We start from the raw sequence: 27250 nt of genomic DNA, 5'->3' as shown, positions 1-27250 counted from the left end.
ATTTTCCATAAACCCCTGCCTAGGAAATCATTAATGAACCACACTTGTTTCCTATCAGTGACACTATTGAGGCTGCACTCATCCACCCTCACATTGCGAAGTCTTGTTTAGCCCAGTCTGGCATTTCCAAGTGTTTTCCCTCTGTTTGCTCCTTCCATGGCTTTAGCTTGGATTGTTTATACCACCTTTGATTTTCTACCACCTGCCCCGACCTCTGCCTGGTATAGTTTATGATTCTTGATATCCTTTGACATTCTGTACACAGTTTTCTGAGTACTGCCTGTCTGACTATTCTCAATTAAAATACTGCAAATGGATCCAAATGTCTCTGACTTCATGTTCAATTATAGTCTAAATAGAAACTCTGCATATATGCTTGCAGCAGTTAATCATTTATATTTTATATTGGTTCATGTTGCATTTGTGCAATAGATGAATAACAATTTTTTTTTATGGTTTGGTGCGTGTAGGCCTACTACATCCTTTTAACCATCTCTAGAATATAAAACACTGCATTCTGCCTGCAATGTAATGCGGCAGTAACATATATACATCTCGGCTTGTAACTATACTCTAATTACTATTTAGAAAATTATAACAAGGTAAATTACTCAGCTACTAAAAAAGTAATCAAATTACAGTAACGTGTTACTCAATTGAGTCCCATGGCCCAATTTAGACATTTGCACTTAGGGGTGTACTCACTTTTGTGGCAAGCGGTTTAGACTTTTTGTTGAGTTATTTTGAGGGAACTGCAAATTTACACTGTTATACAAGATGTACACTCACTACTTTACATTGTAACAAAGTGTCATCTCTTCAATGTTGTTACATTAAAAGATATAATAATATATTTACAAAAATGTGAGATACTGTATCACACTTCTTTGAGATACTGTAGCCTATTAGCTGTACATTTATGTTAATAAGTATCTTGACTTAGGTTGATTATCTCTGGTGTATTAAACACACTCTTTACCTCATTCAGATTTGTTATTGCTTTCCAGTTAATGCTCTGTATTTTAATGTTGCACCCCTTATCTCCCCTAGATTTAAAATGGTTTGTAACATTTACATACCTCCATATGAATCATATTAATGAAGCAAGCCACAATCATTGTGAAGGCACTTTTCCACATTAAGTTAAAAAAAATGTCATTTTATTATTATTATTTATTCTTTTACTTTATTCACATTGTTTGCCCGTGAACTCAATCATTGAAATTGGCTGCAGAGATCTGTACTCATAACCATAAAACAACATTAGAAGGAATGAACATAAGATTGGCTTGAATAGGTTGTGCATCTGGATATGGAAGGCCAAAGCTGAGCAATGTAATGAGCTTAAGATTATCAACCAGTGGCTTCAACATTCATGCTCTGCAAGTGCATTGAGAGAATGATCAGGTCTCTCAGGCAATCATTGATAAACAAACCCTGTGTGTGTGTGTGTGTGTGTGTGTGTGTGTGTGGGTGTGTTTTTGCTACCTCTTGGGGACATGGATGTGTTTTTTTACCTTCCATGTGGGGACACGATGACCAACTGGGGACAAAATCTGTGTCCCCATAAGGATGCCCATTGGAACTGATAGGAAATAGCATGCTAATATAGCCTGTGCAAATTTCTTAGCTCCTTACTTGTGACCCCAGAAGGTGGTTTTACCAGTGTTGGAGTGTGAGGGTGTGTGTTCGGATTTGCCCCCTGAGCCGGGTCTTGGTACTGCAGTGTGCATATTTAATAAATCTCCGCCTCATATTTACATGAATGGCGGGAAACTAAGAAGACGTGTTTCCCCCTATGGCTCGGTCCTGGTACAGCATTGTGCATAATAAATAATTGCCAGATATTACATATCAATAAATGCTACATATCTTGGACACAAGGAAGTTATCTCAAGTTAACTGCTCAGCTTTTGATGGATATCAACCATGTATTCTAGTAAATTAATAAAGTATGATGAATATAGACTATCGTACGCTTCGACTATAAAAATTAATATAATTTTCAGACACTTTGTATGTTATAGCCTAGTAGGATGTTTAGATCTTGTTCTACAAGGAGCCATAAAATATCAAATTGTTTTACCAAAACGTTGAAAAACAAACACCTGCTAAACATAGTCAATTACTAGTCATGAAATCAGAAACCCATGTTGTAATTCATGTTATATTAGTATCATGTTAGTAGATCGCTTTGCTGATAGCTTTAGGCTAGCTAACAAGATAGCACACGTGATTACAGTAGGTACAGCCTGTCCACGCAACGCAGTAACCCCACCCATTTGTATAGCGCCCAATACAAAGTAATGATAAAGCTATGAAACAACGTATATTATGTAATTATTGTTATCCTACCTTAGACATGTTGTCGGCGAAGATAATGTCCAAACTATCGTTTGATGTCAACAGGGACGGACTGACAATCTGTGCGTTCTGGAAAAGTCCAGAACGGCCGTCCGTTTAAACTTACGGAAAAAAGGCACAGTATAAACATATAAACTACCGGTATTTATTTACTTCAGATCACCGTTCGCGGGGCCGGTATACGTCACCATGGTAACCGCGGCGCGACTCAAGTTATTTTGCTTAGAATTATGGGTAGTGTAGTATTTCTCCAGAAGATCGCAAATAACAAGGTTGATTTTTATACTTTGTGGCTTTTATGGGAGCAGAAACTTTCGTTTCTCAGCCTCGTAGCTCATGGTCAATCTAACTTGGATGGTTTAGGGGTCTCCAAACTTTTTTAGCTACTTTTTAAAAATGAAAGTGGCCGAGAGCTATATGCAAAAATTAGATTTATTTAACATAAATAATGTCTCATAACTCTCATATTAACAACTATGCCAACTGTTTTAGACCTAAACGAGTTATTGTAAGCCTATATGTCACCTTTAATTGACATATAAAAAAATTATTATACTGTAAAAACACATAATTATTGTTGATTTTATAGTACATCATAACTGTATTTTCATGATTATAGTGACCAAAATGAGCATTGTTATCACATAATCCTGTTCAAAAAGTACTAATACTACACAATAAAATCAATTCACCAAGTTTTATATCGAAAACCAGCAAATAACAAATAAACTTACCATCAATATGCACTTTTTGTTTGCATAAACATTAAAATAGTATCATTAAAATGATGGCCAAATTTGAATGAAGTGTCTTACAACATGTTATCTACTAACATGTACAAGTTCAAATAAAGTTTTGACAAAAACGTTTTTATAAAAAGATAAACCTCGCATATTTCAGTCTTTAAATCATTCTTATAAAAAGAATGATTCAAAAAAGACAAAATACTGACATTTACAATACACAATAGCTTATCTTTTATTATTAATAGTACAGTTTTTTTTTCATTCGCTTTGGTACTATTTTCACAAATAAGGTGTACATTTTCAAAACTCTTAGTACAAAAATCCAAACTGATCACATTTGTAACACAGCTAGTCATTCTTTCAAAACCGGATCTCATTCTTTAAATCAGTTGCACATGTTTTCATTCCATATAATCATTGTTTCAAACACAAGATTATTGTAATATGTAATGAGAACATTTGGTTTAATCACTGAAACACAACAGTATGATCTTCTTTCAGTTTAGTACTTTTAACATTCAGTTCATCCAACAGCAAACAATGCAAGATACTGGTTTCAAATCGGCCTTAGAAGTGCTGAAATTAATATGCTACAGTACTATAAAAGACAGATTACACAGTTTTCACATTAGGCAATACACTTTTATATGCCAATATATTTAGTACATTACCCAACATTTACATAATCTATCATTTCCAAAATATCCATCCAATGTGTAATCAAGTGAAGGATCAATGAAGACATCCTCTACAATAATTTGGGCAAATTAGTTTTTATTTTTCTGATATAATTGTAACATAGGTATATTTTCTATAATGAAATTTAACTAAAGGAGAAGAAAACATAACATTTAGTGCACACATTACATTAATTTGGATCACGCCTGTCTTGAGCATTTGGCCATAGATTCTCATCCACATCACAATGAATGTTATCATTGTTCAAGCACCTTGGAAAAAGCCTTTTGGCGAGCATGCTTGACATTGGTCTACACTGATGTCATCACATGCATCATCCATGGCCTGAAGGAGGCTAGCACGCTCAAGGGGTTGGCGATCATAGACCTTCCACCTCCATGCTGAAAAACATTCCTCAATAGGGTTGAGGAAGGGAGAATATGGAGGCAGGTAGAGGGTCATGAATCGGGGATGGGCCTGAAACCATGCTTGAACTACATCTGCGTGGTGGAACCTGACATTGTCCAACACAGTTACATAGGTGACCCCTTTATACCTTGACAGGCTGGTTCAATTTCATTGAGGAACTCAATAAGATGTGCAGCATTATAGGAGCCAAGTAATGGCCTACGTCCTACAACACCATCTTCAGAGATAGCTGCGCACATGGAGATGTTTCCTCCAGGTTGTCCAGGCACTTGGACATAATTTATATGTTCATACAAACACGCATTTTTATTTCTGTAGTTCTCAAAATCCATATACTGTATATTCCTGACAAACCAATTTAAAATCTATAGGTTTACCAAACGGTTCAGTGATTAACCATTAAGATCAGTAAGAGATTTATGAAAGGTGGTTACTGTGAATGAAACATTTATTAAGATGAAACACTTATTTTGTGTAGTGAAAAGGATACTTTGTGGTTTTGTGTATTGTACTAAAACAATCGAAAATATGCTGACATGTTTGAAAAAAGTGCACTTTTGATGATCTGTCGTGATATTAGTAATATGAGTTGTGAAAATGTACACCTTGCTTGTGAAAATAGTACCAAAGTGAATTAAAAAAAACTGTAAAATTCGGTCCGATTTTCCCGTGGCGTCTGTCGTTGCTATGTTGCTACGTTGCTAGAAGTTTTAATAGCCTAGCTAATGGATTTCCACTACCGATAAACGTTTGCTGTAGCTCTGCTAGAAGATTTATTTACGGAGAAGAAAAAAACACCTGTGGTTTGGGTGCACCCCCATCCTTCATATTGACTCGTTGCACCTGGAAAAAATGAGTGGGTCGCTTAAATATTTTGAACTTGAGCGCAAAAGACGCCATATGTGAATGGCCCTTGGCGAGCTACCTCCAATCAGGCCACGAGCAACGTGTTGGAGACCACTTTAGACATTATGTCTGAAAATAAATATCCTAGGGAGAAAATGAATGGGATTTTCCTGTTCTGCTGGGGGCCTCCTTGGAGGATCCACTGAGAAGCAGCTCAATTTAGCGCAGAATTCTCTATTTCTCTTAAAAACCCACAGATGACTATGTGATTCAAGTTTGATATTCTCAACATATTGACGTAAAAAAACAGGCGAAACATTGTTCCAAGAACAAACCAGTCAGAAGACATTTCACTCCACAACTTATGAATTAACTGTAGTAAAACAAACATTTTTTGGCAGAAATGTACCTGTATAAGTTCATATTGAAAATGCTGTTATATTAATATAGTCATGTAGGCCTATATTACATTTACATTACATTTATTCATTTAGCAGACGCTTTTATCCAAAGCGACTTACAGATGAAGACAGTGGAAGCAATCAAAAACAACAAAAAGAGCAATGATATATAAGTGCTATAACAAGTCTCAGTTAGGTTAATACAGTACACGTAGGATGGGTTTTTAACTAATATAATAAATAAAAAGAAAACAGATAGAATAAAAAAAATGAAAGAATAGAGCAAGCTAGTTAGAGGTCTTTACACATACACACACACATACATATAAAATTGCATAATAAATGAAAAGAAAATAGAATACAAAAAGATCAGAAAGGTAGTTAGATTTTTTAAAGAATAGAATTAGAATAGTGAGTGTTAAAGTTAGAGGGTCAAATAAAGATGGAAGAGATGTGTTTTAAGCCGATTCTTGAAGATGGCTAAGGACTCAGCTGCTTGGATTGAGTTGGGGAGGTCATTCCACCAGGAGGGAACATTTAATTTAAAAGTCCGTAAAAGTGACTTTGTGCTTCTTTGGGATGAACAATCAAGCGACATTCACTTGCAGAACACAAGCTTCTAGAGGAACATAAGTCTGAAGTAACACATTTAGGTAAATGGGTGCAGTGCCAGTGGTAGTTTTGTAGGCAAACATCAATGCCTTGAATTTTATGCGAGCAGCTATTGGAAGCCAGTGCAAATCGATAAACAGATGTGTGACGTGTATTCTTTTTGGCTCATTAAAAATTAATCTTGCTGCCACGTTCTGGAAGAATTGTAAAGGTTTGATAGAATTGGCTGGAAGACCTGCTGAGAGAGCATTGCAATAGTCCAGCCACAGAACAAGAGCTTGAACAAGGAGTTGTGCAGCATGCTCCCAAAGAAAGGGCTTGATCTTCTTGATGCTGAATAAAGCAAATCTGCAGGATCGGACAGTTTTAGCAATGTGGTCTGAGAAAGTTAGCTGATCATCAATCATAACTCCAAGGCTTCTAGCTGTTTTTGCAGGAGTTATGGTTGTTGTGCCTAACTTGATGGTGAAATTGTGATGAAACGATGGGTTTGCTGGAATCACAAGCAGTTCTGTCTTGGTAAGGTTGAGTTGAAGGTGATGGTCCATCATCCAGGAAGAAATGTCAGTTAGACAAGCTGGGATGTGAATAGCTACCGTCGGATCATCAGCATGGAATGAGAGGAAGAGTTGAGTGTCATCAGCAGTGGTATTGTCAAGCACGAGTCAAGACCAAGTCCACAAACATCAAGTCCAAGTCCGAGTCCGAGTCCAAAAGGGGCCAAGCTGGACTCAAGTCCGAGCTCCCAAAGGTCGAGTCCGAGTCCAGAAAGTAATAAAAAAAAAAGGCTATATAGGCTATGTATTAAATGTAATGCAGTATGCTAATGTTTTTTAAGAAGTTATGACAGTTTATTTATTTATTTTTGCATTTATATTTATACTAAATGTTTGGGCTACTGTTTTTGATAACGCATACATAATAGGTTTGTAGAAAATCAACAACAAAAAAAAAAAATCTATAAATATTTTCATAATTTTTCAGGAATTGTTGATTTCTTTTTCAACACTTGTAAGTCTGAACCAGAATATCAAGATATTTTATTATTTTGTAAAAAAGCACCACCATGTTATATGTATAATAAAATTTGAGTATGACAAACACAAATCCCTTCTATTATTTTATCCCTTGAGGTAGCCCTCGCACACAAAAAGGTTGGTTGGAGGATGGAGACCCCTGGTATATAACTATGTTTTATAATTATATGTTTGTGTAATTTGGGGTTTCTGCCTGCAGTGACACTTTTGTGTGTGAGGCCCCATCCATCCTCCCCTCAATACGGTGCAGTCGTCCTGTCCCTTTTGCAGAAAAGCATCCATAAAGAATGATGTTTCCACCTCCATGCTTCACAGTTAGGATGGTGTTCTTGAGGTTGCACTCATCCTTAGTCTTCCTCCAAACACAACAAGTAGAGTTTAGACCAAAAAGCTCTATTTTCATCTCATCAGACCACATGACCTTCTCCCATGAATGAGTATGTGGACAAGTGTCTTTTATACAGGTAACAGTTCAAACCGGTGCAGTTAATAGAAGTAACGAGTTCAAACCGGTGCAGTTAATAAAAAGTGGAGAAAAGGAGGGCTTCCTGTGAGAGCTGGAATTCTTACTGGTTGATAGGTGATCAAATGCTTATGTCATAAACAATAAACTGCAAAAATATATTTTTTTAAAATATACAATGTGATTTTCTGGATTGTTATTTAAGATTCTGTCATTAGAGTAGAAGAGTATACCTAAGATAAAAATGACAGGCTCTTACGTGGTTTGTAAGTGGGAACCTGCACAATCCCCAGTGTATCAAATGCTTTTCCTCCTCACTGTAGATAAATGAGGGGAACACTTATTTTAAAAGTGCCATGTTGACACTGTTTTGGAGTTGCAAGACTGAGTTCAAATGACTGCAAACAATCCCTTATGATACTTCATCTGGTGCCCACTCTAAAGCAAAACTATATTCTTTCCAGTTATTAATTTAAAATAACTTTCATATTATCTGTAATCGAATGTGTTCCATCCTACAGTTCCTCCTTTAAAACCCTTGCCTCACACTTGAATTGCCAGGCAGGAGTTTATTTTACTAACGTGATTGTTTCTTTAATCAACATGACAAAATAGTTTTGTCTTTTTTATTTATAATACAGAGCTTAACTGTAGAGACCTACATTTCGGTTGGATAAAGGAGGGTACATAAATTAACCAATATCAAAAGCGTATGTTGGTTGATTGTTGTGGGTTTTTCCATCTTCACACACACACACACTCGAGACCGGTGTATGTCCTGGTTAAGACTATCCGGGTCCCCACATGGTCAACCCCTCCCCCACACCTATACCCGCGCGCGCGTCTGGAGCTAATGATTGCATCTCGTCACTCACTCACTGGAGGAGCAGGTGAAAACGCAGCATCGAACAGCGTGTTCGTTCTCCAAGGTAAGCTAAACACTTTTATTTCAAATGTAATTCGTGTGTTAACATCATAACAAATGCCACTACCATATATTATGGAGAATGTTAATAACAAAGCAGGCCTTGCTAGCGATAATTTTAACTTTGCAGTTTTCTGTCGAGTCGGGTTTAGTCAGTATAATGTTAGATAACGTTAGTTTACTAACGCGCCTATACATGTGCAATGTAAATGGAAACTATTTAGCTAACTACCACTACCAAGCTAACCGACTTATTAGCTAGGCACGATTGAAGCTTAATGCATGCCATACATTTTTTTTTTTTTTTTTTTTTGCGTGTGTTGTATAATTTAATCACATGTGATTGATAATCGATAAATGTATGTTTTTTATGATATGCACACTACAGTAGTTAGCTTGTATGTTAGGATGGACTACTATGACAATTAGCAAGTTAAATAGAGTATAGGATCAGTTGTCATAGCACTTCCGCACTACAGCGTGGTTAGGTTGTATGGCGGGAGAAAAGCTGCCATCAGGGGTAACTACATTAATTATCCGTAGTAAAACTAATTAGACCATTTTTAAATAACTGAATGTTCATTTAAATTATTTAAACATTATAATGGACCTACTGTATAGGTGTTTTATGTCGTAGAACAACTTCAAACATCTTTAAATGCTTGAAATCATTGATTTTCACTGGTAGTTTAAGAAAACGCTTGACTACAATGTAGGCAACACAATCCCAATTATACCATATAAAGACTATTAATGTGTTATATCTGACAGGCTAAGAACTAACTACTTTGTCATACAATTGGCAATGGGTTATTTACTGCATTTAAACTTATGTCTCTTGCTACTTAGGTTTTCACTCATGGAGAGAAGAACTTGGACCAATCCAGGATGCGGAGTACCATATCCAAGCGGGGATTGATAAACCATGTCTCCAGCGTTTTATCAATAATTTTAAAGGTAAATGTTAAACTCCTTAATATGATTTAGCTGGAATCAGTGAAATGCCTTCAGTGATCAAGTCTCTTGCTCAAGAGCACACTGCACAATGGTGGTTGCTAGTACACAGGGATATTAGAACTGACAATTCAACAGCTTTTAGACATTTGATAAACCATTTTGTCCTTCAGCACAGTGCTTTAAGCACTTTTGCTTCTGTGCCCAGCCTGATTGCAGTAATCTAAGGGTTTGACAGGGATTATTCCCTGTAAAAACAGACACTTTTTTTTTTTTTTTACCTTTTATTTAACCAGGTAGGCCGATTGAGAACAATATCTCATTTGCAACGGCGACCTGGGGAGCCGCTGGGATTTGAACCCAGGAAGTCGTACACCCAAAGCATGCACTCTACCACTGAGCTACCAGGGGCCCGTTCTTCATACGTCGCTTGTTACATCCGAGATCAAATGACACATCCAAGATGATATCATCGTGCTAATCATGATCCGGCTAATTGGGTTCTTCGAACACACCTGTTGTGTATGATTAGTATCGCTGGATTGAGATTTCTGAGATAATTGCGCGTTCATGTGTTGTCTTAAAAGGGGATATGTATCGATACTCGAAACCATGATCAGCAGTGCAGCGATTGCAAGACGGCAATGTAATGACGTCATATAATTTAAAACGACAACTGACGAAAAACTTGACAAATTTCTGGACTTTTATAAGGAAACAGCCAAGCAAACAAAGCTACATAAATGTTGTAATAGATATATAAAACAGATAATTGATACATGTTTTTATTTTATTAGAATTTTTTTCATGATTCCCAGTTATTTAGATTCGCAATTTAAAATAGTTGTTTAGTCTTTACATTTTTATTTCAATGTAGAAATTAACTATTAATTTCATATTTGGACAGATTTGTTACGTGACCGCATTAATGAAAGTTTCTTAAGGGTCAATATCATGTTATCTGCATCTCCTGCGCTCCATCAAGCCACTCGAATAATAGCAGTCATCACTCAAAATAATGCACGACTCTATTATCTGTATAGCATGTGTGTAAGAATAATACTTTGATGACAAATATTTCAGTGAGTAAAACTGGCTGTGTCTATAGCAGGCTGTTATGTACTACACAGCATTTTTATATTATTTTTAAATATTTTTTTTAATGATTATTATTTTAAATTATTGTCCCTGGATCAGTACGATACTCTTGTAATAAACTAGCGGTGCTAGCAGACATATTTTGAGTATCATTTCTGGTTGAAAAGAAGCGATCTAATCCTGTTTACATGAAATAAGCTGCTCCCGAGCAGGTTTAAGCTAACGGACCTGTTGCTATGACAGCAGCTCCGGAATGAGCTTCGAAGAACCAAACGATCCAAGATCACGCCAAATCATCAACATTCAAATCCAGCTAACTGAGTTAGCTACGTACGAAGAACAGGCCCCAGGTGTTTTTGCCACTGAACTCATATTCAAAGGTGACTTTGTTGTGGAGTACCGAGGGGAAACTACTGTCACAGCAGCAGGCAGAGCTCCAAACTATTGAGTACAATGAGTCTGCAAAGGTTTTTCTTTTTGATTTTCAGTGGAAGAGTAAAACATGGTGGTAAGTAGATGAAGTGGCTATGTAGCAACTTTACAATGCAAGGGCCATGTCTAAAATCTAGAGTTTGTTATTCTTTATGTTAGTGCCTTTGTCAATACTACTTCAGTTACAGTTATCTACCCTTCAGTGCACCTTTGCAGTGACCGTTGTCTGCCCTTCACTGCACCTTCGCAGTGAACGTTATCTGCCCTTCACTGCACCTTCGCAGTGAACGTTTTCTGCCCTTCACTGCACCTTCGCAGTGAACGTTTTCTGCCCTTCACTGCACCTTCGCAGTGACGGTTATCTGCCCTTCGCAGTGACCGTTATCTGCCCTTCACTGCACCTTCGCAGTGAACGTTTTCTGCCCTTCACTGCACCTTCGCAGTGACCGTTATCTGCCCTTCACTGCACCTTCGCACTGAACGTTTTCTGCCCTTCACTGCACCTTCGCACTGAACGTTTTCTGCCCTTCACTGCACCTTCGCACTGAACGTTTTCTGCCCTTCACTGCACCTTCGCAGTGACGGTTATCTGCCCTTCACTGCACCTTCGCAGTGACCGTTATCTGCCCTTCACTGCACCTTCGCAGTGACGGTTATCTGCCCTTCGCAGTGACCGTTATCTGCCCTTCACTGCACCTTCGCAGTGACCGTTATCTGCCCTTCACTGCACCTTCGCAATGACCGTTATCTGCCCTTCAGAAAAGGCACAAAACATGGTGCGAGTCATTTGTCCAATTTGCTTTTACAAATACATTATTCCATACCATAGTCGCTTATAGAATTGTATTTATTGGTATATCCTGCTCATATAATTTAATCAAATACTGCTTCTTCATAGTCGAACCTCTGTGCTAATACATATTAATGAAACAAATGTTTCTATACAGCATTGATGCATGTGAAAAGGACTCCTCTCTTGGGAGACTTGTTGATGACGACCACAGAAGACCTATTTTTGCAAAATGAAAACCATAAGTAAAGAAACCACACTTGTCTCTTCGCGATTCGAGATATTACACCTGGAGAAGAACTGACGTCAACAACGTGACTCAAACTGGCCATGGAGAGCACAGGTGAGTTACCTTTTTGTTTCTATATCCAATATGCCACCTACCTGGATAAGAGTTTATATTTCATGCAGTTTGTTGCAGACACTCCAAACAAGAAAGCTGTAGTAGAATGTGTTTCTATCTTGGTTTACTTAGCAGTAACAATTTGTTTTTATGAGATACATTTCCTATGCCAGGTTTGATTACACCAACTGGTTTTTATTTATGGAAATGCCTTTATTTCCATAGTTTTAATGAATTGCATTAGTTCCGATGTCACAGTGGATTCTGTTTTGGATTTATCTATTGTATGCACCCATTGGGTCTCATTCATGAAACATTCGTAAATATACGAGTAAATATGTGAGTGATTTGCGCGTAAAGAGAACTTCCTGAAACTCTTCTCCTGATTCACAAAAACTTCGTAAACGTCAGATGTGATAGTGAAATGTGTGTGTGTTAATGAATTCCAATCAGTCGTAAATGGGACACGCGTACACGCTCATTCTCAATTACCATAAATCCCACCCATTAAACTAATATATATTAAACTATATATGAGCATCATATTATGACACCAAACGAAGGATTTCAACATGTCTTCTCAAAAGCGAATGGAAAAATAAAAATTTCTCAGCTGCAGAAATTTAAGTTTTATTATCAGAAGGTCATTCAAAACGCCACGTTTTATTTTCAAGCGTATATAGTGGCGTATCAGGTCCTAAAAAAAGGAAGCTTTGCAGCATATTACAGATGCTGTTAATGGAGTTTCATCTGTTATTCGAACAGTCCCCGAAGTGAAAAGACAAACCTTATGTAATTACTATATGTAATATTTTTTTCAAAATGCTGTGTAAATATGTACCCGATTATGAATTAAAATGCAGCCGTATTAATGAGCAAAACGTTCAGACGTTAAACGCACTATTTACGTGTGGCTGGGAGCAGGTGTAGATTTATTTCGTACCAACTAACATTTGGAAAATACGAACGTTTTAATGAATCCGAAAATTTACGCCAGAACCACTTTACTCGCGATTTACACAAAATTCGTTTTGCTCATGGTTCATGAATGAGACCCATTGTGTACACACAATTAGAACATAAAGTTGTAGCAAAAAGTAAATTTAACTTGTTGCACTCATGCATCCATTAAAAATGATTGAATTACATGCCTATATTACAAAGATTAGAACCACGTATGCAGAATAAATGCAGTGGTGCTGTCTGATCAATACCTATTAGGGCTGCACGATATTGGGAAAAAATGACATTGCGATATTTTATTTTTCTGCGATATATATTGCGATATTTTTTCTTACAAACAAATGGGGTGAGCACACTTACATTCTCATTTTAAATGATTTAAACATAGACACCAACGTGTCAATTGATTAATATGCGCGAGGGAGAGGGAGCAAGACAGAGCTCGTGTTGTTTGAAAACGTCTCTCTCTCTCTCGATTCAATTCATATTGCTTTATTGGCATGACATACAAAGGTACATATTGCCAAAGCATTGTACATATCAGAATAGAAACAAACAAAACAAAAATACATATATATTCATAAGAAAAAAATGACATGCAAAATAAATCCATGTACATTTCTATAAACATTGTTGGTACTTCTAATGTTCTCTCTCTCTCGCTCGCTCGCTCGCTCGCTCTCTCTCTAGCAGCAGCGCGCTCTCTCTCTGTCTCTCTCTCTCGCGCGCTCTCTCTCTCTCTCTGCCTTGTTAAACTTTCATGTGGTTTTCAGTCCTGTCAATGATAAACTTTCACTCTATGATGGTTAAACTGTGCAATTAATCCGCGAATCACATTCGTCAAGGGCCGGGGAGCAGCTGCCCATACAGTTAATGAATAACGGATCAACTACGACAGCCTACATCGCACATCCTGCAATGTGACTATCGTGGATTCGTACATCGCTATATCGATGATTAAACGACACATCGTGCAGCCCTAATACCTATCCTCCTCTGCAAGGATGTCCCATGTTTTTCTCAGTGTAAATGCCCTCTCACTATATTTCACTTGTTGCCATCTGTGTGGTTTCCTCTCCTAGCCCCCAAAACACACTTCACTGGCACGACCACCCTGTTCAACATGCCCGTCTCAGGTAAAAGCAACTGCCCCCCTACCCCATCACACATATCAGTGTTGCAGGTCTCAAACTCTAGACTGATTGATTAGTTATTGTGTAAGGGAAGTGAAAAGTATAAATAAGGACTAACAAATGATGTTGTTCTTGCACATGATAATTTGCAGAGTGAGCGCTCGAAGGTAAGTGCATAAGTGCCCCAGACTGGGTCAGTCTGTGGATCTGCACTATTCATTCATGATTGTCAACGTTTCCAGTGTCTGGTTCCAAAGTCAAATGAACATTGAATTATACTCTTGCATAGCCCAAAAACGTCACTTCTACATCTATTTGTTGCTATATTAATACTTCAAGCATAATATTGGCCCACATAAGTATGGACACTAAAGCATTTCTCATGTTCTGTACTTTAAATTTGAAATTACACAAAAGACAATGTGGATACATGATGTTTTGATGCAAGTAGGAAAGACTTTTGTTTCTCATCAAAACAGTGCTATAAAGTAGAGTAAGGTAATTACTTAAACTATAAAGAGATTAATACACATAGCTTATGTTGGTAGCATGAGCATGATGGTTTGAGGCTGACTTGATAACTCTGACTTTAGTCGAATAACTAATCCATACTGCATGACCGTAACAAAGACAAGTTTGGTTTCCAAACCTGCATTTATTTGTGGGCACCCTGTCATATTTACATTTAAAAGGTTTGTGATGTATTTTCATTATATTGTTTCAAAGTACTGGTGTACAGAACAAAAGAAATTCATTTTCAACATGAAAATCTTATCCCTAGTGTCAGTCTGTCTGAAGTAATAGACCATTCCAGGTTACTTAAATCCAAATTAAATTATCAACTTTTTTTATAGTATTGCATTTTTTTTTTTTTTTTTTTTTTTTTTTTTATAATTTCTGGTACACTGATTGTTATATTTGGTTCAACAGTTGCAGGCCAGGATTGACAAATTAAAAGCACCACAATCGGTGTGAAACTCTGTATGAATCTACGGCTGAGAAGCGAAATGCTCTTCAAAGACAGCGAACCTTACTCCTACTGCAATTGGCAAACTTGGATAAAATGGTGAGTCATTTTATTGTACGTTGACAGAACTTGGGTAAAATATTTTCTGTTCTAAAAAATGCAGCAGGTAAACCTAGCCTGGCTAACGTCAGACCAATTCTCATTCGAGACTTGGTCTGGGAACCACCTGTTCATTTTCTCGTATTTGAGGCGTGGTTTACGAATGCCCAGAGCAGTTTATTGGGCGCTACGAATGTCTATCAAATGTGCTTGCTTCTGAAATTGTTTAACAGTTGCTCTTTTTTCAAAACAAACTCTGTTCTTAACTACTTAAAACACTATCTAAAGCTGAATCGAAAGGTAATTTCGTGTCTGATGCCATGTTGGATCCATAGAAACTTCTTCAATGTGTCGCCTATTAGGGCTGCACGATATTGGGAAAAATGACATTGTGATATTTTATTTTTCTGCGATTTTTATATATTGCGATTATTTTTTTCTTACAAACAAATGGGGTGAGCACACTTACATTCTCATTTTAAATGATTTAAACATCGACACCATCATGTCAATTGATTAATATGCACGGGGGAGAGGGAGCAAGACAGAGCTTGAGAGAGAGAGAGAGAGAGAGAGTGCGCGAGAGAGAGAGAGTGCGCGCGCGCTCGCGAGAGAAAGACAGAGAGAAAATGTCCTGTTAAACTTGCATGTGGTTTTCAGTCCTGTCACTGATAAACTTTCACTCTATGATGGTTAAACTGTGCAATTAATCCGCGAATCACATTCGTCAAGGGCCGGGGAGCAGCTGCCCGTACAGTTAATGAATAACGGTTCAACTACGACAGCCTACATCGCACATCCTGCAATGTGACTATCGTGGATTCGTACATCGCGATATCGATGCTTAAACAACACATCGTGCAGTCATTGTCTTGCTGATCCCTCCCCGTTCTGTGATTTGGTTCCCTTTTCCAGGGGAGAATTTAGTCCATGGTGTCCAGGCTGCCTTAGCAGCGTGAATCAAATTGTGTGCAAGGCAGCCTGGGAACACCCAGGGTAAGGTAAACCAGGATTTGCATGAATTGAAAATAAGATTTACCTACTGCTATTTATATATTTGATGGAAAAGATTTTAAACATTACTGTTTGTAATTAATAGGCTTAAGGGATAGGGAACAACAGTGATTTTATAATTGTATGTACTTTAGTTAAAAAATCATTCTACACTTTCTGTAGCATTGAATTTTTTTATTTGATTTTTAGCTGGGCCCAGAATCACATCCAGTCACTTAAACAGCAGAAGATTCTGTGATACCCTCACCAACAGACACACAGGTAATAAGACAGGTTTTTTTTATAACCATTTAGTTTCAGAGCTGCACATTATACATTATATTATAGTAATTATTTCCCAGCAACAATGTTGATCAGAATGTGTTTGACAGAACGATGCGAGGATGGCATTATTACAGGCTTTGTCCCAACCCTGTTAGGGCATACTGGATTTTTTGCGCACATTTACGAAACGTATTTACATTTATGAATGACAAATTGTAATATAATTATATCGGTTTCTATATTTTAAACAACTTAACACAAATGATGGATACAAACGCCCTCTAAACAATCCTGAAAGTTTGGTTGGCACTTAAACCTAATAGGTAGTAATGAGTATTTATGATAGCTTTTGGGGACATTGACCTGTATTTTAACTGTCCTTATGGGGACACTTTGGCTTAGTGAGGATGGAATCCTAGTCCTCTTAAGGATAACCATTGGAACTCGTATGTAATTTCTTGCTGATACAATTTTTGTTTATTTATACAACTAAAAACTATTATGATCCTCCTACTGTTTTTTGCAAACTATAAGGTGCACCGTAGCAGTTTTCCTATATAGTTCATTGGGTACATCCGTCAGTAAAAATCATTATAAATCCTAAAATATTGTTCGTCTAATTACTTTGTCCGCTGAAATTTGGAGACCATGTATTTAAAATGGCTACCCTCATACACTGTCCATAAAAGATGGATAGAAACATTCTCTAAACAGAAGTTGCTAATAACCTCAGGTCTTTATTTTAAATCCACTGTGCTTGTGTACAGAGCAAAAACAATAAAATATGTTGGCCCTAATAATTCCAAGCAAAAGGAAAAGTGTTGTTTCCCCTTGTTTTTGTTTTGTAATACTGTTATTCAGTCTCAATAAAGTGCCTTATCTGTTTTGTAATTTCATAGCCTCAAATGATAATTATTTTTTATTACAGGTATGGTCAGAAATTGACCATGCATCTCCAACCAGCGAATGTGTACCACCACTGGAAAGAACGGAGTGTATTTGTAAGTAACAACATTAATTACTTGCCTGTCCAAAGTCTGTCCATTAGGGTTACATAAAATATCTACCTTTTTAACTCCCTATTCTTGAAAGTTTGTGGTCTGAAGATCACATTTAACTGTGACAGGGTTTAAAAGTAGTGTTGTCAAAAGACCCGGTACTTTGGTACCAAGTCGGTACAAAATTTTTAAAAATGTGACTGTACCAGGTTTCTTTAAGTATTGGTAGTACCGAGGTCTCGTTCAAACCCGGTTCAGCGCTATGATTTCCGTGAAGCAGAAAACGAGGATGGAATCTCAAAATCCAGTCATGAAAATGAAACTTACATTTTAATATGGACAGTCATGGAATTTGTCAAAGTTAGCGTAAATTAATCAAATCAAATCTCCGTATGGACCAGTATCTGTAAATGTTAAGCCGCAAAAAAATCCGTGTTCTGCGCGTCTCTGTGTGAATCAATGAATGGCAGAGACGTGCAGGTTTGTTTACTACATGGACTGAAGCGCATGACGCTTGTATTAATTTCAGCATCTGAGCTTCAGAGTTCTCTCTCCATCAAGCGATCTGAACTTTTCAGTTCATCTCAATGGACGCACAGCGCACCTGTATTTGATGCTCTGTAAACTCTGTGTGAAGGCGCACGACTCACCGTCGCTTTACTGATAGCGCTGTTTCTCACACATGCAAAGAGAGAGAGAGCGAGAGTCTTACCACGCTTAAACAACACCTTATATGTAAACTATTCTTTGTTGTCTTCTCCTGTCAAAATAATGGAGTTCATTTACAATTATTCATTTTCGAACAAGCAGAAGACCTACCGGTTTCTCCGGTAGTTGGCGGAGCTAATGTGCAAATGGCAATTTCATTGGCTGACGCTCAACTAGCACCGACCCTGTTTTGATTTCAGCAAATCAGTTTGACCGAACGCAGACAACGTGATTAATATTCATGAACCCAGCAGCTCATCAATTCATAGTGCATTGTATATACATTAGTATGATAGTAAAATTATCCTTTAATAATAATTATGATCTATTACTATTTTTCTTACAGAAACCCTCAATGACCAAAAATATCTTAAGCATCACCACCAGTCTTAAGTTCAGTTAAAATGACAAATATGCATTCATTAGGCCTAAAAGTTAATTTTTACATAAAGGCATTGTGCTACTAAATATTACTATTATTTAGTAAAATGTATGTGATACTGCTACTACTGTTAAAATTTTTTAAACTTTATTTTTTTAAGAAATAAATCACAATATTTCTTCCATGTTTTAATTTTAATAGCAAATCCCCTTTATTTACCAAAAATAAAATGTTTAAATTTCATAAATTAAAAGACAAATTAAATTTGGGTGAAACTTATTTACTGTTTTTCATAATTATATAACCTGTAGAAAAATTTTAAACACAATTGTAAATAAGTATAAAGAATGGCATTGGTTTTATTTTTATTATTTTATTAATATATATATTTTTTTAATTGGCATATTTTTGTGTTTTGCTTTGGTACCGAGAACCATGGATTTTCACTGGTATCGGTATCGAATACTGAAATTTGGGTACCGTGACAACACTATTTAAAAGGTATACGACTCACCAAGAAATATTTTGATTGTGTACTGCTCTGCATACAACTGTCTAATGTCTAAACGTTAAACCAATATGTCTCTAATGATCTCTCTGTAAGAGACAAAACCACAGTAAGATTATTTATCGTAATGTCATGATGAGAATTACAAGAAATTGCCCCAACTCATGCTCGGCCAACATCAAATTGTAGGCTATTATTTCTGCTGTTGTGCTCATGTGTAAATTGAGGATAGAACGAACAAGTGATGATATTTGATACCTTCTGGGGACATGCATTGACCTGTATTTTAACTGTCTTTATGGGGACACCTTGTTTAAGTGGGGATTGCATTATTTCCATGAAACCTTCTGGGGACATTGACCTGTATTTTAACTGTCTTTATGGGGACACCTTGTTTAAGTGGGGATTGCATTATATGCATAATATAATTTGTGTAGAATTCTCAAGACCTTTATATTTGTCATGTTTGACTGATTACAGGTTGCCTTCCTTCACAACATGGACACAGATTCCAGCTCTGCAGAAGATGGGAATGTGTCCCACTCCTATTCCAAGGTAAGAAAGTATAGATGATGGCCACAGTTCATAAAAGTTTGGAGAGTTCATTAAGTTTATCTTGACTGATTTTTGTAACAGTTTAAAAGGCAACTCTTTCAATGTTTGTTTGATACTTAAGACCCATTCATACTTCATAACTTGCATTCATTTTTGCAATTATATATTAAACTAGATTATTAATCTGTTCTGGTCCATGTCTAAATTCTAATACAATCACATCGCAATTCAAATAAATTGGATCATTACTTTAGAGAAGTGACTACTAATTATAAATGTAGAGAACAGAAAATCATTGCATGTACATAACAAAAATGATCACTTTTAAAAAAACATTTTTTTTTTTTTTTTGCAGTTTACAATTGTACAGGTCCTTCTAAAAAATGTAGCATATTGTGATAAGTTCATTATTTTCCATAATGTAATGATAAAAAATAAACTTTCATATATTTTAAATTCATTGCACACCAACTGAAATATTTCAGGTCTTTTATTGTTTTGATACTGATGATTTTGGCATACAGCTCATGAAAACCCCAAATTCCTATCTCAAAAAATTAGCATATTTCATCCGACCAATAAAAGAAAAGTGTTTTTAATACAAAAAGTCAACCTTCAAATAATTATGTTCAGTTATGCACTCAATACATGGTGGGGAATCCTTTTGCAGAAATGACTGCTTCAATGCGGCGTGGCATGGAGGCAATCAGCCTGTGGCACTGCTGAGGTGTTATGGAGGCCCAGGATGCTTCGATAGCGGCCTTAAGCTCATCCAGAGTGTTGGGTCTTGCGTCTCTCAACTTTCTCTTCACAATATCCCACAGATTCTCTATGGGGTTCAGGTCAGGAGAGTTGGCAGGCCAATTGAGCACAGTAATACCATGGTCAGTAAACCATTTACCAGTGGTTTTGGCACTGTGAGCAGGTGCCAGGTCATGCTGAAAAACAAAATCTTCATCTCCATAAAGCTTTTCAGCAGATGAAAGCATGAAGTGCTCCAATCTCCTGATAGCTAGCTGCATTGACCCTGCCCTTGATAAAACACAGTGGACCAACACCAGCAGCTGACATGGCACCCCAGACCATCACTGACTGTGGGTACTTGACACTGGACTTCAGGCATTTAGGCATTTCCTTCTCCCCAGTCTTCCTCCAGACTCTGGCACCTTGATTTCCGAATGACATGCAAACTTTGCTTTGATCCGAAAAAACTAGTTTGGACCACTGAGCAACAGTCCAGTGCTGCTTCTCTGTAGCCCATTTCCTGCACACGCCTGTGCACGGTGGCTCTGGATGTTTCTACTCCAGACTCAGTCCACTGTTTCCGCAGGTCCCCCAAGGTCTGGAATCGGTCCTTCTCCACAATCTTCCTCAGGGTCCGGTCACCTCTTCTCGTTGTGCAGCGTTTTTTGCCACACTTTTTCCTTCCCACAGACTTCCCACTGAGGTGCCTTGATACAGCACTCTGGGAACAGCCTATTTGTTCAGAAATCTCTTTCTGTGTCTTACCCTCTCGCTTGAGGGTGTCAATGATGGCCTTCTGGACAGCAGTCAGGTCGGCAGTCTTACCCCTGATTGCGGTTTTGAGTAATGAACCAGGCTGGGAGTTTTTAAAAGCCTCAGGAATCTTTTGCAGGTGTTTAGAGTTAATTAGTTGATTCAGATGATTAGGTTAATAGCTCATTTAGAGAACCTTTTCTTGATATGTTAATTTTTTTAGATAGGAATTTGGGGTTTTCATGAGCTGTATGCCAAAATCATCAGTATTAAAACAATAAAAGACCTGAAATATTTCAGTTGGTGTGCAATGAATCTAAAATATATGAAAGTTTAATTTTTATCATTACATTATGGAAAATAATGAACTTATCACAATATGCAAATTTTTTGAGGAGGACCTGTATGTACTTTAGTTAAAAAATCATTCTACACTTTCTGTAGCATTGATTTTTTTTTTTTTTTTTTGATTTTTAGCTGGGCCCAGAATCACATCCAGTCACTTAAACAGCAGAAGATTCTGTGATACCCTCACCAACAGACACACAGGTAATAAGACAGGTTTTTTTTTTATAACCATTTAGTTTCAGAGCTGCACATTATACATTATATTATAGTAATTATTTCCCAGCAACAATGTTGATCAGAATGTGTTTGACAGAACGATGCGAGGATGGCATTATTACAGGCTTTGTCCCAACCCTTTTAGGGCATACTGGATTTTTTGCGCACATTTACGAAACGTATTTACATTTATGAATGACAAATTGTAATATAATTATATCGGTTTCTATATTTTAAACAACTTAACACAAATGATGGATACAAACGCCCTCTAAACAATCCTGAAAGTTTGGTTGGCACTTAAACCTAATAGGTAGTAATGAGTATTTATGATAGCTTTTGGGGACATTGACCTGTATTTTAACTGTCCTTATGGGGACACTTTGGCTTAGTGAGGATGGAATCCTAGTCCTCTTAAGGATAACCATTGGAACTCGTATGTAATTTCTTGCTGATACAATTTTTGTTTATTTATACAACTAAAAACTATTATGATCCTCCTACTGTTTTTTGCAAACTATAAGGTGCACCGTAGCAGTTTTCCTATATAGTTCATTGGGTACATCCGTCAGTAAAAATCATTATAAATCCTAAAATATTGTTCGTCTAATTACTTTGTCCGCTGAAATTTGGAGACCATGTATTTAAAATGGCTACCCTCATACACTGTCCATAAAAGATGGATAGAAACATTCTCTAAACAGAAGTTGCTAATAACCTCAGGTCTTTATTTTAAATCCACTGTGCTTGTGTACAGAGCAAAAACAATAAAATATGTTGGCCCTAATAATTCCAAGCAAAAGGAAAAGTGTTGTTTCCCCTTGTTTTTGTTTTGTAATACTGTTATTCAGTCTCAATAAAGTGCCTTATCTGTTTTGTAATTTCATAGCCTCAAATGATAATTATTTTTTATTACAGGTATGGTCAGAAATTGACCATGCATCTCCAACCAGCGAATGTGTACCACCACTGGAAAGAACGGAGTGTATTTGTAAGTAACAACATTAATTACTTGCCTGTCCAAAGTCTGTCCATTAGGGTTACATAAAATATCTACCTTTTTAACTCCCTATTCTTGAAAGTTTGTGGTCTGAAGATCACATTTAACTGTGACAGGGTTTAAAAGTAGTGTTGTCAAAAGACCCGGTACTTTGGTACCAAGCCGGTACAAAATTTTTAAAAATGTGACTGTACCAGGTTTCTTTAAGTATTGGTAGTACCGAGGTCTCGTTCAAACCCGGTTCAGCGCTATGATTTCCGTGAAGCAGAAAACGAGGATGGAATCTCAAAATCCAGTCATGAAAATGAAACTTACATTTTAATATGGACAGTCATGGAATTTGTCAAAGTTAGCGTAAATTAATCAAATCAAATCTCCGTATGGACCAGTATCTGTAAATGTTAAGCCGCAAAAAAATCCGTGTTCTGCGCGTCTCTGTGTGAATCAATGAATGGCAGAGACGTGCAGGTTTGTTTACTACATGGACTGAAGCGCATGACGCTTGTATTAATTTCAGCATCTGAGCTTCAGAGTTCTCTCTCCATCAAGCGATCTGAATTTTTTAGTTCATCTCAATGGACGCACAGCGCACCTGTATTTGATGCTCTGTAAACTCTGTGTGAAGGCGCACGACTCACCATCGCTTTACTGATAGCGCTGTTTCTCACACATGCAAAGAGAGAGAGCGCGAGAGTCTTACCACGCTGAATCGACACGCTATATGTAAACTATTCTTTGTTGTCTTCTCCTGTCAAAATAATGGAGTTCATTTACAATTATTCATTTTCGAACAAGCAGAAGACCTACCGGTTTCTCCGGTAGTTGGCGGAGCTAATGTGCAAATGGCAATTTCATTGGCTGACGCTCAACTAGCACCGACCCTGTTTTGATTTCAGCAAATCAGTTTGACCGAACGCAGACAACGTGATTAATATTCATGAACCCAGCAGCTCATCAATTCATAGTGCATTGTATATACATTAGTATGATAGTAAAATTATCCTTTAATAATAATTATGATCTATTACTATTTTTCTTACAGAAACCCTCAATGACCAAAAATATCTTAAGCATCACCACCAGTCTTAAGTTCAGTTAAAATGACAAATATGCATTCATTAGGCCTAAAAGTTAATTTTTACATAAAGACATTGTGCTACTAAATATTACTATTATTTAGTAAAATGTATGTGATACTGCTACTACTGTTAAAATTTTTTTAAACTTTATTTTTTTAAGAAATAAATCACTATTTCTTCCATGTTTTAATTTTAATAGCAAATCCCCTTTATTTACCAAAAATAAAATGTTTAAATTTCATAAATTAAAAGACAAATTAAATTTGGGTGAAACTTATTTACTGTTTTTCATAATTGTATAACCTGTAGAAAAATTTTAAACACAATTGTAAATAAGTATAAAGAATGGCATTGGTTTTATTTTTATTATTTTATTAATATATATATTTTTTTAATTGGCATATTTTTGTATTTTGCTTTGGTACTGAGAACCATGGATTTTCACTGGTATCGGTATCAAATACTGAAATTTGGGTACCGTGACAACACTATTTAAAAGGTATACGACTCACCAAGAAATATTTTGATTGTGTACTGCTCTGCATACAACTGTCTAATGTCTAAACGTTAAACCAATATGTCTCTAATGATCTCTCTGTAAGAGACAAAACCACAGTAAGATTATTTATCGTAATGTCATGATGAGAATTACAAGAAATTGCCCCAACTCATGCTCGGCCAACATCAAATTGTAGGCTATTATTTCTGCTGTTGTGCTCATGTGTAAATTGAGGATAGAACGAACAAGTGATGATATTTGATACCTTCTGGGGACATGCATTGACCTGTATTTTAACTGTCTTTATGGGGACACCTTGTTTAAGTGGGGATTGCATTATATGCAAAATATAATTTGTGTAGAATTCTCAAGACCTTTATATTTGTCTGATTACAGGTTGCCTTCCAAATCAACATGGACTAGGGTTAGGGTTCTTAACATGAACAACACCGAAATGGACCAACTTGCTGATTTCCTGGGACATGATATTCGTATCCACAGGAAATATTACAGATTACCCGAGGGAACACTATTAACAGGGTATGTAACCTGTTAATCGAGTTTAAACTACCTGTCAAGCGTGTCCTAGTGACTTTGGAAGAATCTGTGCATATCTCTGAATACGAAGACTATATTTCAGAGTGCGTTGAGCCTGATCCTGGGATAGAGAGTGAAACAGAACTGTCAGATCATTCTCATGACGTGACGTCAAGTGAGACAGGTAAAGATTTGTAAACACATTTTTTTAAGATGTTTGTAATTTCCATTTAGTTAAATAATAATTAAATCATGCCTTCAAGCAGGCACTTCAGGAGTGAATAGCAGCAGGCCAGTAAACATGAATGAAGGTAAGATGTATGAACAGGCAGTTAAATGTTTAAAGCAATTAGAATATCAAGAATTCCCCCCCAAACAGCCTATCAGTAATTAGTAGTTTGATTTAGAAATGTATATGATTGTGTTTCTAAAGGATCTCCAGAGAAGACACGGGAGGTCATGAAAGTAACATCAGGTAAGGAACCTGTCCTGTAATAGTTTTTATTTACTTTATTTATAAAAAGTCAACAACATCATAAAGAATACAGTAGTATAAAAATAATCCAGTCTTGCACCTACAACACATGCAGTGCAATTAATGTAATTTTCTTGTCATTAGTTCCTAGGAAGAGAAAGTGGAGTGAGGTGGAGATTGCGGCTGTAGAAGAGACAATGATGAAATTTATTCACTCGGGAGTTACTCCTGGAAAAGTCGACTGTGTTGCATGCATTACAGCAGCCCCCAAAGCCCTCGGTGAACGAGACTGGCAGGCGGTGAAGTATTATATAAAAAACAGAATCACAGCATATGAGAGAAAGACCACTAAAAAGTAAGGTTGATTTTGGTTGTTGATTCCGTTTTTGCGTTTTAGTTGAATTATAATATTTTTTTTTTGGTCTCAATACTAGGGCTGCACGATATTGGGGGAAAAAAGGACATTGCGATATCTTATTTTTCTGCGATATATATTGCGATATGATATCTAATCTAATTTTTTCTTACAAACAAAAATGGCATGAGCACACATACATTCTCATTTTAAATGATTTAAACATCAGAGTATTGTTTAAATTAGAGTAAATTATTTGTTTGTAACTTTAGGATATGGTTTGAATTGTTAACATTAACTAACATGAACTTACCATGAGCAATACTTGTGTTACTATATTTTTTAATCTTTGTTTATCTTAGTTATCTTAAACACAGCTGTTCATTGTTTGGTAATGTTACTTCACAGTAGGGATGCACCGGTTGACCGGCCATTAATCGGAACCGGCCGGTTTTTGCTTAAAATACGCAATCGCCCGTTTTTGGTGTTTTTCCGGCAGATTATTCCGGAAGTGCGCTCGCGTGCACAGACTACATTGTAATCGTTTGCTATGTAATTTGTGTGGAAGAGTATTTCGAAATCTGTGCGCAGGACACAGGCAGCCGATCAGTACCGGAAATGCAGAGCTTCATGTCTGAGGCACAGATGGCAGGAAGTGAACAGCCGCTGTTGTACTGCCGCACAAATAAGAGCCTTTCCTGCACACTGAAGCTGCGCGAGCGTATCTGTCCGTGCCCTGAACACGAGTAGACCGTGAAGAGATGTTCAGCTCAACTTCTCACGTGTTGGATGAGAAACGAAACGGACTAAACTGTGACAAAACAGAATTATTTTTTATTTATTTATTTTACTTTTTATTATTATTATTAGAACTTGCATTCATGTTTGAAAAGCCAGAAATAAACTTCAGTTCTGAATTAGGATGATTATTTTTATTTTACCCTAAAATAGACTTAATTTAATTTAAAAATCATCTGCTGTAGCACACTGAAAAAAAGTATTTCATCTAATTAAAATATTTTAGGGTAATGATTCACATCTAAATTTTTTTTACTTGAGTCAACAAGTTATTTATTTTTCACTGGCTCAAGTAAAAAAAATATAGATGTGAATCATTATCCTATTTATTTTTTTATTATTATTGGATGAATGAAACCCTTTGCATCTTTGTTTTATTCGCACAAACATTATTTGATTTTAACATTTTGGAAAATGTATTTATATAGCATACTTTTATTTAGTCTCACTGGTAAAGACCTTTTTTTTTTTACTTAAAACCAAATTTAAAAACTAAAATACTGAATGCTGATCAAGAAACATCTTTTTGAATGTGTGTTGATTGTGTTGTTTGGACTGTAGAACTATGCAGTTAATGCCTTTAATTTCACATGGTTACAGTTAATCTTTTATTTAGGGCCAGTTCTCTGTAGTTTCAACCCAATTAAAAAACAAAAGCTAAATGCTGATGTCTGTACCATCTGTGTTTGTATTGAATGTAGGCTACTTATTGTGCAGTTACTGCTATTAATTTAATA

General features: G+C 36.6%; 1 protein-coding gene and 2 long non-coding RNA genes across 8 annotated transcripts in view; 2 read left to right on the top strand and 1 right to left on the bottom strand.

Moving 5' to 3' along the window:
- The window catches only part of LOC127953394 (zinc finger protein 501-like), a 485311-nt gene that overhangs the window by 295057 nt on the left and 163004 nt on the right, over positions 1–27250 (bottom strand). The window lies entirely within an intron of this gene.
- LOC127953522 (uncharacterized) lies at positions 8493–14191 on the top strand. The gene is made up of 3 exons (XR_008153288.1): positions 8493–9458; positions 11933–12118; positions 14164–14191. It is a non-coding gene; the product is annotated as an uncharacterized LOC127953522 (long non-coding RNA).
- LOC127953474 (uncharacterized) lies at positions 14528–26827 on the top strand. 5 transcript variants are annotated; one of them, XR_008153222.1, is made up of 11 exons: positions 14528–15280; positions 16484–16555; positions 17487–17559; positions 19635–19709; positions 21684–21755; positions 22689–22761; positions 24745–24888; positions 24989–25069; positions 25149–25196; positions 25319–25360; positions 25505–26827. It is a non-coding gene; the product is annotated as an uncharacterized LOC127953474 (long non-coding RNA). The 5 variants fall into 5 exon arrangements; XR_008153221.1 differs by having other exon boundaries at positions 14529–15280; positions 25152–25196; XR_008153224.1 differs by lacking the exons at positions 16484–16555; positions 17487–17559; positions 19635–19709 and having other exon boundaries at positions 14531–15280; positions 25152–25196.

Source organism: Carassius gibelio, chromosome B3 (genome assembly GCF_023724105.1).
Source record: "Carassius gibelio isolate Cgi1373 ecotype wild population from Czech Republic chromosome B3, carGib1.2-hapl.c, whole genome shotgun sequence".
In the NCBI taxonomy this organism is placed as follows: domain Eukaryota; kingdom Metazoa; phylum Chordata; class Actinopteri; order Cypriniformes; family Cyprinidae; genus Carassius; species Carassius gibelio.
This window is presented reverse-complemented; position numbering and strand designations above follow the sequence as displayed.